General features: G+C 58.8%; 1 protein-coding gene across 1 annotated transcript in view; it reads right to left on the minus strand.

Moving 5' to 3' along the window:
• Positions 1–13,065, minus strand: part of TRPV4 (transient receptor potential cation channel subfamily V member 4) — a 35,390-nt gene extending 22,325 nt beyond the window's left edge. The window contains exon 1 of the mRNA XM_023241517.2: positions 12,973–13,065. The gene's annotated coding sequence lies outside the window, so the exon portion shown is untranslated. The remainder of the gene's footprint in view (positions 1–12,972) is intronic.
• Between the last annotated feature and the right edge of the window lie 342 nt (positions 13,066–13,407).

Raw genomic sequence — 13,407 nt, forward strand, 5'->3', positions numbered from 1 at the left:
GACGCTCAACCGACTGAGCCACTCAGGCGCCCCAAGAGACTGGAGCTTTAAGAGGGGCAGTCATGCAGCTTGTAGGGAGAAGAGCTGGACTTGAACCCAGGTCTCTCCAGCTCTGGGCCCGACCGCTAACCAGGAGCAAGGACAGGGAGGCGCAAAGCCCTGGCAGGCCCCTGCCCTCCGCGGCACACTGCTCGGTGGGCGGGGCTGGGCACTGAGGGCGAGTTTCCTGGAACTTTCACCATCCCACCCGGGCTGCAGGGAGATGTCTGAAAAGCTCTCTTTTCTGTGTCTTCCTCTGCCTGCCCAACACATTAGCAGAGGACCAAATAAACACTGGTTCCCACCTTGTTTGTTTTCTGGCTGCCAGGAGGGAAGCCTGGGCCAGAGAGGTGAGGGCAGGAGGCCCCTGTGGGTGGGTACGGCGGAGCATCCCGAGGGTCGGAGCTCCTGCGGGGATGGGCCCTTTTCTGGGCACCAGTGGGGAGGGAGAGCATGGGCTTTAGGGTTATTCAGGACTGGGTTCTAAGCTCACTTGCTATGGACATGCAGCGTGACCTTGGGAAAGTTACTTTAGCTCCCAGAGCCTCAGTTTCCTCCCCTTTAAAATGGGTGCAAAGGCAGCAGCGTTTCATAGTTTTGCAGGAAGAAGTAAATGAGGTCGGGCATTCCCAGTGCCAACTCTGGGAATAAGTTGGGGGCTATCGATGATTCTAATCAAAGGAGGAAGGAAAGGTTAGGAGCACAGGTTCTGAAATCAGATACACCTGGTTCCTGTCCTGGCCCTGGTAACTAGCAGCTGTGTGATCTTGGACAAGTCACTTCCTCTCCCTGGGCCTCGGTTTCTCCACCTGTAAAACCGGGGTGAACACACCTCCTCCTATAGATCTTGGGAGATGTCGGACGGTTTTGTTCTGCAGCAGTGGGGGGGCGTGATGAGGCAGGGATAGGTATCCATTGGGGTGCAGGCATCTGAGGGGGAAGATTACATTTCCCAGGGCCCAGCCCCATCCACCTCATGGGGGACCCAGGGGTCAGGGGAGAGGAGGCATTGGGGCACATGCCTCCGCGGTCAACACCCTCCCAATTACCACACCCCTTCCCCCACTGGAGCAGAGCCAGACGGACACCCCACCTCAGGGAGCTCCCAACCCCCCACCATGCCTGCGCCCCCTCTCCTAAGGAACCCCAACCCAGACGGCATCCAAGGTTTCTGAGGTCTCCACGACAAGGAGTCCAAAGTCCGCCGGCCCCAGATTCAAATCTCCTCTCAGCCACTCACGCCTCACTGGTAGCCTCAGGCAAGGCACATGTGACCATTATTAGCTTTTAATTACAACGAATAATCATGGGGACAATGCACAGGAGAGTCCCCACCACAAGGAGGGATCCAGGCCCAGAAATATCAAAAGTGCTGAGACTGAGAAACCCTGCCCTGGAGGGAGGTACGGCTCTCATTCCCACTTTCCAGAGGAGGAAACGGAGGATCAGAGAGGTTAAGTGGCTTGCCTGCGGCCACACAGCAGGTTAGCGACAGAGCCAGGATTCAAATCTGCACACTTGGCTACAAAGCTTGGGCTACCCTAACCCCTCAGTTGATTGGGCAGGGGCCGGCGGCCAGGCACAGCGCCGGGCACCTGCAGTATCATGTTCGAGCTGTACAACCTGGGAGCCTGGGAGCTAAGGATTATTACTACCAGCCTGGGCTAATTTCTCTGAGCCTCCGTTTCCCCACCTGTAACATGAGGGTCGCAATGACAGCATCTGTCCCATAGGGCTGCCGTGACATAAGGCAGGTCACCTGTCTCTTGGGCCCCTAATAAGCACTTGATGAGCACTTTAATCGTCATCGTCACCGACGTGGTACAGCATGTTCACCTGTCCTCCTCACCCCCCTCTGCGCACGCACACACACACACACACACACACACACACACACACACACGACAGCAAAGCACCCAGCCTGGCATTCATGGCCCGCGAGAGCCCACAAAGCTGGACTACTGCTCCCATTTTACAGTTGAGGAAACTGAGGCCCTGAGGGCCCCCCCCCCAGGGAGCAAATGGCCATGAAGATGGCCTCTGAATCCTAACTCTGCTACTCCTTCCTCATCAAGCAATGTACACACCAATGAGCACATGTGCACACACATGCACACGTGTGCACACACACACACACACACACACACACACAGCCTGCTCTGCTGCTTGCTCTGTGGCAATTCTTTCCGCAAAGGCTACCCTGTTCTCTGTGGTCAGGGAGAGTTCACTCCCTGTTCTAATTTGCCCTGTAGCCTATTATTACACATTCCAAACCAATGCCAGACTTGGGAAAGAAGGGGGGGGGGGCAGGCAGGGAGAGAGGCTGCGAGTCCTCGTGGGTCTCCTCAGCGCGTGAATGTCGCGCATGCTTATTCGCGTCTTTCCCCGTGTGGTGTGCGCATGCGCATGCCCGCGGTGAGCCCACCGGGGCCCACCCCTACCTGGACTCACCCCTACCCGGGACCCACCCCTACCCGGGGCCCACCCCTACCGGGGATCTTGGCAGCGGGCGGCACCCAGCTGGCAGCAGGGCGCTGGGGGCTCAACCAAGGACGCTTATGCCTCAGTGGGAACCTCCCCACACACTGCGCATCACCACTGCATTCACTTCAAGCGGTGGAATCACACGTCTTAAGCACAGAGCACGTCTTCTGAATATAAAAACCAGACTGCAGTCCACGCAGAGGGTGGTAGGACAGGATGAATGGAGGGGGGGGGGTCTGAATCTCAGGGCCCAAGGAGCAGGATTAGAAACCACTCATCTATTCGTTTATTGACCAAATATTTAGTGAGCACCTACAGGGTGCCAGGTGCAGGGGACATAGATGGGAACAGACCTGAGAAAAACCCCCGCCCTCCCGGGGCTGGCCTTCCGGTGGGGAACAGAGTAAACAGCCAGACAAACCAAGAAGCAGAGTCATGTCCAGTGGTGTTCAGAGCTGTGTAGACCAGAGGGGCTCAGGAGTGCTGAGTTAAGGGGTGCAGAGGTCTTGAGCAGGGTGAGGAGATACAGTGATGAGCCAAGGTCCCCAAGCCTCCCTCTCTGCCCTGACAGAGGTCCCAGGCTCTAAAGGATCTGGGGACTCAGTGAGGATGGCCAAACCCACTCCCTCTCCCCCGAGGAGGAGCCCCTGGAGGGAGCTAGTGGGGCATGGAAAAAGTGTGCATTTTCATCAGACAGATCAGGGGGTCGGCTCCCACACCCACTGCTCATCAGCCGCGTGAGCTTGAGTTAAGTGACTTAACCTCCCTGGGCCTTGCTCTCCTCACCTGTCCATGGGGATCTTAACTGGGTCGTTGTGCGAATTATACAAGTTGAGTCAAGCACCTGGCACAGAGTAAGCCCTCAATCAATAGCGAACTACACGCTCCATGAACGGCAGGCACCTTCTCTCTGAGAATCTCAGACCCAGCGGGGGCGGGGCCTCCTGCACCATCTGCCTGCCCCCTCCCCGCGCCGAAGGTGGAAGAAGGGGCCCATCCTCACCACTGCCCGTGGCTTTGCCTGATCTCATGGAAACCCTGGCACATATTTGTCAAATCCCATCCTCCTGATTCCATGACCCAGGAAAGCTGCTTAAATCTGGTGGCAAGTTTGGGCGTGCAGGGCCACTCCACCCCAGGGAGAATTCCAGGGAGCTAGTTCCTCTCCGTTCCCTCCCTCCTGGGATCGATTCACTCCAACGGGCATCTGTTGAGTGCCACCTGTTTGCAGGGCGCCCGGGGAAACATAAAAGAATGGAGCTTCGTAAGAGTCTGGGAGAGGGGGCGGCAGAGGGATTTTTCCTTCTCCAGACCTTAGCCAGGGCTGTCCCCTCTTTCCCCCCTGGCTGGGTCCCCTTGCTCAGGTCCCCCTCTTCACAGGCACCTCCTGTGAAAAGCCTCCTTGACCTCCAGTCTAAACCAGCTTCCTTGTTCCTCTTTCTGAGAGCAAACTACGCCTCCCTTTATAGCTCTTCCCAGGATTAAACTTGTGCATTTACTTGTATTATTCCTTTATTCATCTTCGCTCTTCTCTGGAGTTTTAGTTCCACGAGGGAGGGGCTACTTTGTGTCTGTTGTTTCCCCAGCATCCAGCACCGGGCTGAGGCAGAATGGGACATCGATAAATACTTGCTTTCATAAGCTGTAAGGCAAGGTCTTTCTGAAGCCCCTGGAGGGTGTTTGCAGATCCTTTGACAGGGATGGGGACAGGCTGCAAGGAGGAGGGGGTCTGGCCTGGGCCCGACAGCAAGGTCCAAAGTGTGGGGACAAGAGAGCATAGAAGGCACGGGGGACTGATGTGGCCTGAAGCAGGGGAGGAGGAAGGTGGAGGAAGAAAAGATGGGTAGGTGGGTGGGAAGAAGGCAGAGCAAGGCGGGGGGGGGGGTAGTATGGGGCTCCCAGACAGACCCAGGGCACTCCTCCCCCCTCCAACCTGGGGCTCTATGCCGCATCTTTGGGGCCCCCATTTCCTGCAGTCCCCTTGGAATAAACACACCTGTGAGCACCAGTCATTCCAGGTCAGTCTTGGAGGGGCGGTGTGGGTGGGGAAAGGGTTAAGAAAACAGGGATCCCGGAGAGAAAACACCAGCTCTGTCCAACCCCCACCCCCACCTTCCAGGTGAGGAAACTGAGGCTCAGAGAGGTAGAGTCACTCCGACAGTGTTGCCCAGCTCCTGAGAGGGGGAAGCAGGATTCAAACGCATGTGGTCCCAGAACCTGTGCCTTCAGTGGATACTTTACACAGACTGGGGACTCCCGAAGGGAAGGGTGGAAGGAGGGGGTGGGGAAAGCGGCGCTGGGTGGGTGGTAGGGACCACGGGCCCCGAGGCAGATGGCCAGCTCGCCAGCTGTGCGCCCCTGAGCAAGTCACCTGGCCTTCCTGTGCCTCGATTTCCTCACCTGTACCTGGTGATGGTGACAGCACCCACCCCAGGGTACTATTGCGAGGCTGAAATAGGATAGTGCGTGAAATACCGAGCCCGGCACCTGGAGAAGGCACACTCCATAAAGAATGCTGTTGTTAGCGTCCTCGACATCGCTGTATTATTATTATTATCATTGTCATCATCAAAGGGTGGACGAACAGATGTAGGACCAAGGGAGGTATGTATGCCTGCCGGGGAGGGCGGAGTGGCTGGGCCCAGAGCCTGGGACTCTGGCAGCCACCTTGGAGCAGCCGGCTGCGAGCTCGGCCCCTTGGCCAGGCGAAGCCTGCTGCCTGCCAGGCTGTTCGAGGCTCCCTGGCCCCTGGCGGGCGGTGGCCGCAGGGGGCATCACGCCATGCCAGGCACCTTCCCCAGCCAGCCCATATTTACCTAGCAGGTCTCGGCCCAGCCCGCTTCCTGTCTGCTGCACAGCGGCCGCCTGTCCGGCGCAGACAGAGCCCCAGTGTCCTGTAGCCGCCCCCCCCACCCACCCAGGAGAGCGCCCCTCTGAAGCTCACACCACCCAGGCGGGGCAAGGCTGGGGTGACTCATCAGGCCCCACAGAGGGCAAGGCCGTGGGGCCACCGCAGTCACTCGGTCATGCTGCGGGTCCTTGGCTGGAGGGGTCCTGACTGTGCACAAACATCTCCCTGAGCTTTCGCGGGCAGCCATTCACGTCCAAGGGGCCCGAGCCCTGGGGTAGGGGCCACCAGGAGGTAGTGTGGCTCGGTGGTTTTAAGAGCATGTGCCATGGATCGCAGAAGGCCACACGCTGTCCGATTCCATTTACGTGACATGTCCGGAAGAGGCGAATGCATAGAGACACAGAGCTGGCGGCTGCAGGGGGCGCGAGAGAGCGCGGGGATGGGGACTGCCGAGGGGGAGGGGGTGCTTTTTGGGGTGATGAAAACACACTGGAGCTAGGTGGTGGGAATGTACATACAACTCCAAATACACTAAAAAACCACTGAATTGCACACTCTGAAAGGGTGAATTGTGTGGTACGTGCACCACATCTCAACTCCCCTTCCTGGCTTGGTGACCTTGGGCAAGTGGCTTCCTTCCCCAAGCCTCAGTTTCCTTGGTGTAACACGGGGATATCGTGGGGCGCCTGGGTGGCTCAGTCGGCGAAGCGTCCAACTTCGGCTCAGGTCATGATCTTGTGGTTCGTGGGTTCAAGCCCCGCATTGGGCTCTGTGCTCACAGTTCAGAGCCTGCTTGGGATTCTCTCTCTCTCTCTCTCTCACTCTCACTCTCGCTCTCTCTCTGCCTCTCCCCTCTGTTTCTCACAAAAATAAACATTAAAAGAAAAAACCACATGGGATGGTCATGAGGATTAAAAAGGTGTAAAGGGTCCAGCAGAGGGTCTGGCCCAGAGCAGAGGCTCAAGAACATGGTGGCCCTGTCCCAGAGGGCAGGGCAGAGCGGGTGCTTGGACCCAGACTTATTGGCTCCAAGGCCAGGGCTCAGGACCGTGCTTGGAGACCTCGCCTTCCAAAAAGGTCTTCTGGCCCCTCATGTCCTTCTCTCACCATCTCCAGGAGGCCACACAGCCCCATTTCCCAGCTGGGAGGCTGAGGCCCAGAGGGGACAAGACCCCCACCCGCCCATGCAGGCATCCATCCTCCTCATTCTCATGCGCAAAAGGCCTGAGGCTGCCAAGTCAGAGGAGGGAGCAGATACCCAGGGAATGAATGGGTTCATCGGGCCTGGGAAGGGAGCTGACGCAGAGCAGAAAACCAGTCTGAGACCCTCTCTCCGCCCCAGCCCGCCTCACCAGCAGCCTGTGCCAACAGCAGGCTGTGTCTCTGGTTAACTGCTTAAAGCCATGGCCGAGGCTGGTGCCTGAGATCCCACCGTTAGCAGGGCCTGCCCTCGCTGGTACCTTCCACACAGCACCGTTCTGTCTTAATCCAAGTCATGACTCCAGAAGTTAGATACTAGATATTATTGTCTCCATTCCCACGCGAGTGAACCACGTCCCGGCAGAGTGGAGGCGGGGCAGGGGAGGGGGGCTATTTACCCAACACCCACCAGGCACCGAGCGCCTTTACATCTGCCTCTCCCGTGAGGGAGGCATTATCGTTATCCCCGTTTTATACAGCAGCCAAGCGAGGCGCAGAGAGACAAGGGACCCAGCCGAGGTAGCAACTCAACAAGAAGGGACTGTGGCTAGGATTCCAACCGTTTGCTTTTAACCCCATGTGAGTTCATCCCTTTAGGCTCTACGAAGCCCTCTCTCTGGGGTCACCCTATGAAGCCCTCTCTCTGGGGTCACCCTTCTACAGCCGCACCCCGTGGAGTTCATCAGGCAGGTGGTGCAGTAGTGAGGCGCTGGGATGCTGCAGGCAGACAGATTTGGAGTCTGAACCTTGGCTCTGCTGCTTAGTAGCTGTGTGACCCCCACCCCCAGCCCCCGATGGGTCACTTCACCTCTCCGAGCCTCCGTTTTCTCCTTTCTAGAAGGAAGCTAATCACAGCACCCACTGCTGGGTTGCTTGTTCATCGTGGGTGTCAGAGCCTCATCGAGGGCAGCCCCGGGGTGGCCCAGTCGGTTGAGCGTTCGACTTTGGCTCGGGTCACGATCTCACGGTTCGTGGGATGGAGGCCCGCGTGGGGCTCTGTGCTGTCAGCACGGAGCCCGCTTCAGATCTTCTGTCTCCCTCCTTCTCTGCTCCTCCCCTACTTGTGCTCTCTCTCCCTCAAGAAGAAGTGAAACATCAAAACAAACTAAAAAAATAAAATAAAATAAAGTGCAGCCCCAAAGGCTGTGGGGGAATAAAAGGAACTTTTCTGTCCGGTCACCACTGAGTCCCCAGGGCCCAGAACAGGGCCTGGCACTTAGTCGCTGCTCAAGATATGCTTGCTGAATGAACGAATGAAGGAATGGACACAGAGGGACCTCTGCCCAACTACCTGCCTAGGTGGCTAACGTCCTGCCTCTCTCCCAACCTTTAACAGATAATTTATGGAGCACTTACAGAGCGCTGGGCTTTCTGACCTGTGAGGCCCACACCCACCATGAGGACGACAGCTAATCATGAGTCCGTTTTGCAGGTGAGGAAACTGAGGCTCACGCAGACCAGGACACTTCCCCAAGCCCACTCCGTCTCAGCCAGAGTCTGAATTCGAGTAGGTGGTTTTTTCTGATGCCCCTGCCTTGTTAATTTGTCTGTTCAGTCACCTCTGCCTCCCTCCTTCCCTTCCCTTCCTTCCTTCCTTCCTTCCTTCCTTCCTTCCTTCCTTCCTTCCTTCCTCTCTTCCTTCCTTCCTCTCTTCCTTCCCTACGTCTACAGGTTTTCCTGAGCTCCTCGTCTTTGCAAGAGACAGGAGTGAACCGGGCTGACAGGTCCCTGGCCTGAGGTTCACTGGCCCCCTGCCCACAGGGGTCTCCCCTGAGCCTGTGGGGCACACTCGGGGCATGTGTTACAAGTGTGCCCCCCCCCCCCACCAGTACACATACATGAGGAACCATCCCAGAAGGTGGTCACCCTCCCGGTCAGCTGGGTGGAACCCAGGCCACTCCACCCTCAGGGAAAAACAGGCGCCGGTGAGACTGAGGAGCCCTTTGTGCAGGGGGGTGGCAGGGCGGGCGGCCGTTACTCACCACCCAAAGAAAAATAAGAGTATTCCCATTTGGTCAATAGCCTTCCTGTCTGCCCCCCACACCCTCTCCTCCTTCTGCAGCCTTTCCCATCCTCTGACCTCATCTGGAGCAGACCCAAGACCTTTTATGGAGGGCTTCCTATGCCCATGGCGCGGTGTCTGATGCTCCCTCACCAATGAAGAAACATGCTCAGAGAGGTGAGGTGACCTACTTGGGGTCACACAGCAGTGGCCAGGGCTGGGGACAGAAAGGGGAAGCCAATGATCAGGAAGGGGCTCAGAGGCAGGAAGGAAGTCAGAGTCACGGTGAAAGTAAGGGCCTGGCCTCCCTTCCTCGTTCCTGTTCGGCCAGCGTGCCAGTTCACGGGACCCAAGGGAAACCCAGGCAGGGGGGAGTCCAGGCTGGGGCAAGCGTAGTGGCCAGAATGACCCAAATCCCCCTCAAGCTGACGAAGCTCCAACCTCCAGCAAATCCTGGGTGGCAGCCCCAGGAACAGAGAGGTCAAGCTGCCACCTGAGGTCACACAGCAGCAAGTAGCAGAGCTAGAGTGGGGACCAAGGTGGGTCTGACTCTAAGAGGCGCTGGTCCAAAGTAGAAGCTGAACTGGCCACTGGGCTTTCCAGGGACCCAAGGGGACCAGAGTCACTTGCTTCTCCCTTGGAGCCCCGGTTTTCTCAGCCATAAAATGAGCTTCAGCTTCCGTCCTCTGCCCATCTCCAGTGGGGGCAAGGCTGTGACATCATCGAGGTGAACATCAGGTGACACACTATGTGGCATTGGAGACTGCCCACATCCACCCCACAGAACAGGCGCTCTTATTATCCCAGTTTTTCAGATGGGGAAACCACAGCCCAGGGAGTAAGGGAACTTACTAAAAGCCGGGAGTTAAACCAGATAGCCAGGTTCCAGCCCTAGTATTTTTGTTTTTATTTTTATGGATTTATTTATTTTTTAAAGTAGGCTCCACACCTGTGGAGCCCAATGCAGGGCTTGAACTCACGACCCCGAGATCAAGACCTGAGCTGAGATCAAGAGTCGGATGCTCAACTGACTGAGCCATCCAGGCGTCCCCTCCAGCCTTAGTCTTTAAAGCATTAAATCAGGAAGTAGGAAACGTTGACGGGCTCCTGGCACTCAGTCAATGCCCATAAATATCTCACGGCTGAAAAGGCATCGTCCTTTGTCCAAATGCAAGTCTAGCTTTGCCCCTGCTACGTTCCGCCCACCTGCCTGGCACCGAGGGGCTCTCAGAGGGTGCCCTAGGGACGAGCTGGAGGAAAACGTGTCCTGGAACAGGATGAGGATGAAGACGGTGCTCCGGAGCCCCATCCGTGTGCCTCGGACTGTCTTTACAAAGTGGCATCTGAGAGCGCCATTTGACAGAAGAGGAAACTGAGGTTCAGAGAGGCCAGGTGACTTGCCCGAGCTTCCCTGGAGAAGGAGCAGGAGACCTAGGACTTAAAGCAGGGCCTGTCTGAGCAATCCAGATTCTTCTCTCTACACCGCAGAGTCTCTTCCCCGTGACTTCAGGACGGGACAAATGGGGACAGGCCACCTTGGAAGTTAAGGGCATGGATTTTGGAATCAGACAAACGGAGTTCAGATCCCAGCTCTGCCCCTCCCCAACTAAAAGACCCTAGGCAAGCGGCTTCACTACCCAGACCGCGCAGCTCCGCCCTCTCAAAAATGGGAACGATAATAGTTTCATATCCAAATGTACTAAGAGTGTTCGGCTCAGTGCCTGGCACATAGTAAGCGCTCAATAAATGCTCGCGACCATCATAAGGACTACTAATGCGGCCCAGGTTTGGCTTAAGCCAGGCAGAACTCAGTGATCAGAGCACCAGCTTCGGGGCCTAGGGCCACAGGTATCTCAAGAGATCTGAATTAATCTTTAACAGGTGAATTCCACTCCAAATGGGCCATGTGGAGCATTCCAGAGGGCCCGCTGGCATGCAACGTTCTCTTGGCTCCCCAGATCTGGTGTGTGATGAGAAGTGGAGCTGTTCTGTATGGCCCAGTGATTTGGGGAGGGGCCTGCAGTGTCTTTCCCAGAATCAAATGGGGGAAACTGAGGCAGACAGCAAGTCAGGGGCCTGTGAGGGGTCGAGATGCGCGCTCCATGCCAACTCCCCCTCCCACCAAGGAACAGGTAAAGGACCGCAAAGGACTTGGGCCCTCTCAAAATGATGTAGTCAAGTCACTCAACTGTGCAGTAGAGATTTATGGAGCACCTGACCTGTGCCGGGCCCAGTGAGGCCAATCCCTGCCCGATTCTCTCCCTCCCCCCGTCGCCTGCCAGCCACCCCTCTCCAGTCGCCATCCTGGGCCTCGGGCCCCGGGCCGGGATGGCTTCTCCAGCCTGGGGACCGGCCTCCTTGCCTGGCCCTGACTCTGCAGCCAGAGGGACCTTTCCAGACCACACATCTGGCACGTCCCTCCCAGCCTGGACGTCAGGGCTTCTGGGTCTGACCTAGCCCCTGCCTGCCCAATCCCTTGCCCTTCCTGGTCACGTCACACATTCCAGACAAACGGAACAATGTCTTGGCCTCACAAAGTCTAGCTTTACCCACCTGGCAGCAGGTGGTGGTCAGGTCTTTGCTCATAATGTCCTTCCCTTTACCTGAATGCCCTTTCCCTTACTTATTCTTCAAGGTGTGGCTTGAACCCCCACCTCGATCAAGCCCTCCCCGATCCCTTCCCAGACTTCTCTCCTGGCCCCCATTCATTTGAGAGCACACATTTGCCAAGCATCTACCATATGTGTTCACCTTGCTGAGTGCCCACCTGCCTGGAGGGCACAGCTGGCCGGAGAGGCAATCCCAGTGTGGGGGAGGCGGTGGAGGGGGCCAGAGCCCTCCGGCTAGACCCTGCCCAGGGTCCGAGGCCGACACGGGGGGGGGGGGGGGGGGGGGGGGGGAGGGTGCTTTCCAGGAGGCCTTGCTAGACACAGGAGAAAGCGGCCAAGGCCCTGCTCCCACCAGGTGAACTGCCAGGGCGCCCGCAGCCACTCCCCAGCGCATCTTCTCAGCTCTCACCCACACCCCCTCCTCTCACAGCGACCCCCCCCCCACCTCCGGGGTTTTACAAACCAGACCCTGCCTTGGCCCATGACCTCCGCCTGCCATTTGTTCGGGGAGCTCCTCCCCACTCTGATTTACCACCGACAAAGGTGGGAAGAGGGGCTCCCTACTGTTATTCGAACAGAATCAACTAGAGAAATGGGGGAACGGCCAGTTACCTCTTTTCACCTCTTCATTACCGGAGCAAGCAAGCACAATGACGCTGCTGGGTGAGTTGGGAGTGTGTGCCCAGCTCCTCCCAGGCGGTCTGTCCCCCCCACAGCCCTGGACGAGCTATCTCTCAGACAGCCAAAGGACTGACCCAAGGTCACACAAAACTGCGGTGGCACGGGGGGGCCCACATAGGCCTGTCCCTTCTACTTGACCTCTCTAAAGAGACCACCTTTTCAACTTCCTCATTCGGGTCATGGAGTTACCCCCGTCCTCACCCCACAGATAAAGTGGCGAAGCTTAAATCCCCGAGTGGGTCTTAGCTCCCAGAACAAAGCTCACACACAGCATCACACAGCCCCAGCCCCAGCAGAGCCCCGCGGTAGAGGCTGAGCCAGGGCACCCCCGCCCCCACCACCACCACCACCACCGGGGCACCAGGCAGGGAGGGCTCTGGAGCCCCGCAGCCCTGGGTAAAACTTCCACCTGGCTCCACCCCCGACCAGAGCCTCAGTTTCCTCATCTGCAAAATGGGGAGGGCAGACGGCGAAGGGCTGGGCAGGGCCAAGCAGGCGGGGTGGTGAGCAGCCCCCGCAGCAGTCTGTGGCGGGTCTCTGCAGGCTAGTGGGGAGTGCGGGAGGTCTCTCCCCGTCCTGGCGGACCTCCCAGGAGGCTCTGGAGGCACAGCCGGAGGTTAAAGATTGTCCTGCCTCTTGGAGGAAGAGCCGTCTCTGGGACTAACTGAGGCCAACGAAGAAGTGGGCCTCTGGAAGTTCCAGACTTCCCATTCCCTCCCGCTTGCTGAGCCATAGAAGGCAGACCGCAGGGCCCCCGACTGCCCCTTCCCAGCCCCCCGAAATGGGGATGCCTCTAAGGTGGGCTGCAGGGCCTCCTCGCCTCTGATTCCTGCGCTTGGCTCTTGGGGACCCCGGGACCTCCCTCCCGCAGACCGGGCGACCCCACGGCCCACGCCGGCGCCCATTTCACAGGTGATAAAACAAACCGAAGCCGAGAGAGACGAGGGGGCGAGTGCGAGGGCACGCAGCGGGGCAGCGGGAGCTGGCGGGACCCCGCGCCTCCTTCCCGCGCCCCGGACCGGAGCCTCGGAGCCTCGGAGACGTCCCCGGGGGCGCCGCCCCCCCCTCCCCAGGATCCCTGCCCCGAGGGCCCCGGCCCCACTCACCTCCGGGACCGCGAGGCGCTTCCTGAATCCCGGCCGTCCGGCGCCCGCCCGCCCGCGCCGCGCGACTCTCCTCCCCCGGCTCAGGTTCCAGCGCCGCGCGCCGCCCCCGGCTGCCCCCGCCCCCGCCGCTCGCCGCCTCCGCTGGGGGGGGGGGGGGGACGGGGAGCGGGCTCGGTCCCCCACCCGGGAAGCCGGGAGTCGCGATCGCGGCCGCGGGGCCACAGGCGCTTCCCGGGGAGGGCTCTGCCTGGGGCCCCCGAGATCCCTCCCGGGCTCCTGACCCCGCCACCCCCGGGCAGCTCCTCCTCTGGTAATGGGCGCCTGGCGGGTCCTCCCACCCGGGCATTGGCTCATTCATTCATTCATTGGTAGACAGCCCCCCCCCGCCCCCCGACAGACGCGGCTGCGGGGGACCCTGCCCTGGGGTAGCCCCAA

The sequence above is a fragment of the Felis catus genome, chromosome D3 (assembly GCF_018350175.1).
Source record: "Felis catus isolate Fca126 chromosome D3, F.catus_Fca126_mat1.0, whole genome shotgun sequence".
Taxonomy (NCBI): Eukaryota; Metazoa; Chordata; class Mammalia; order Carnivora; family Felidae; genus Felis; species Felis catus.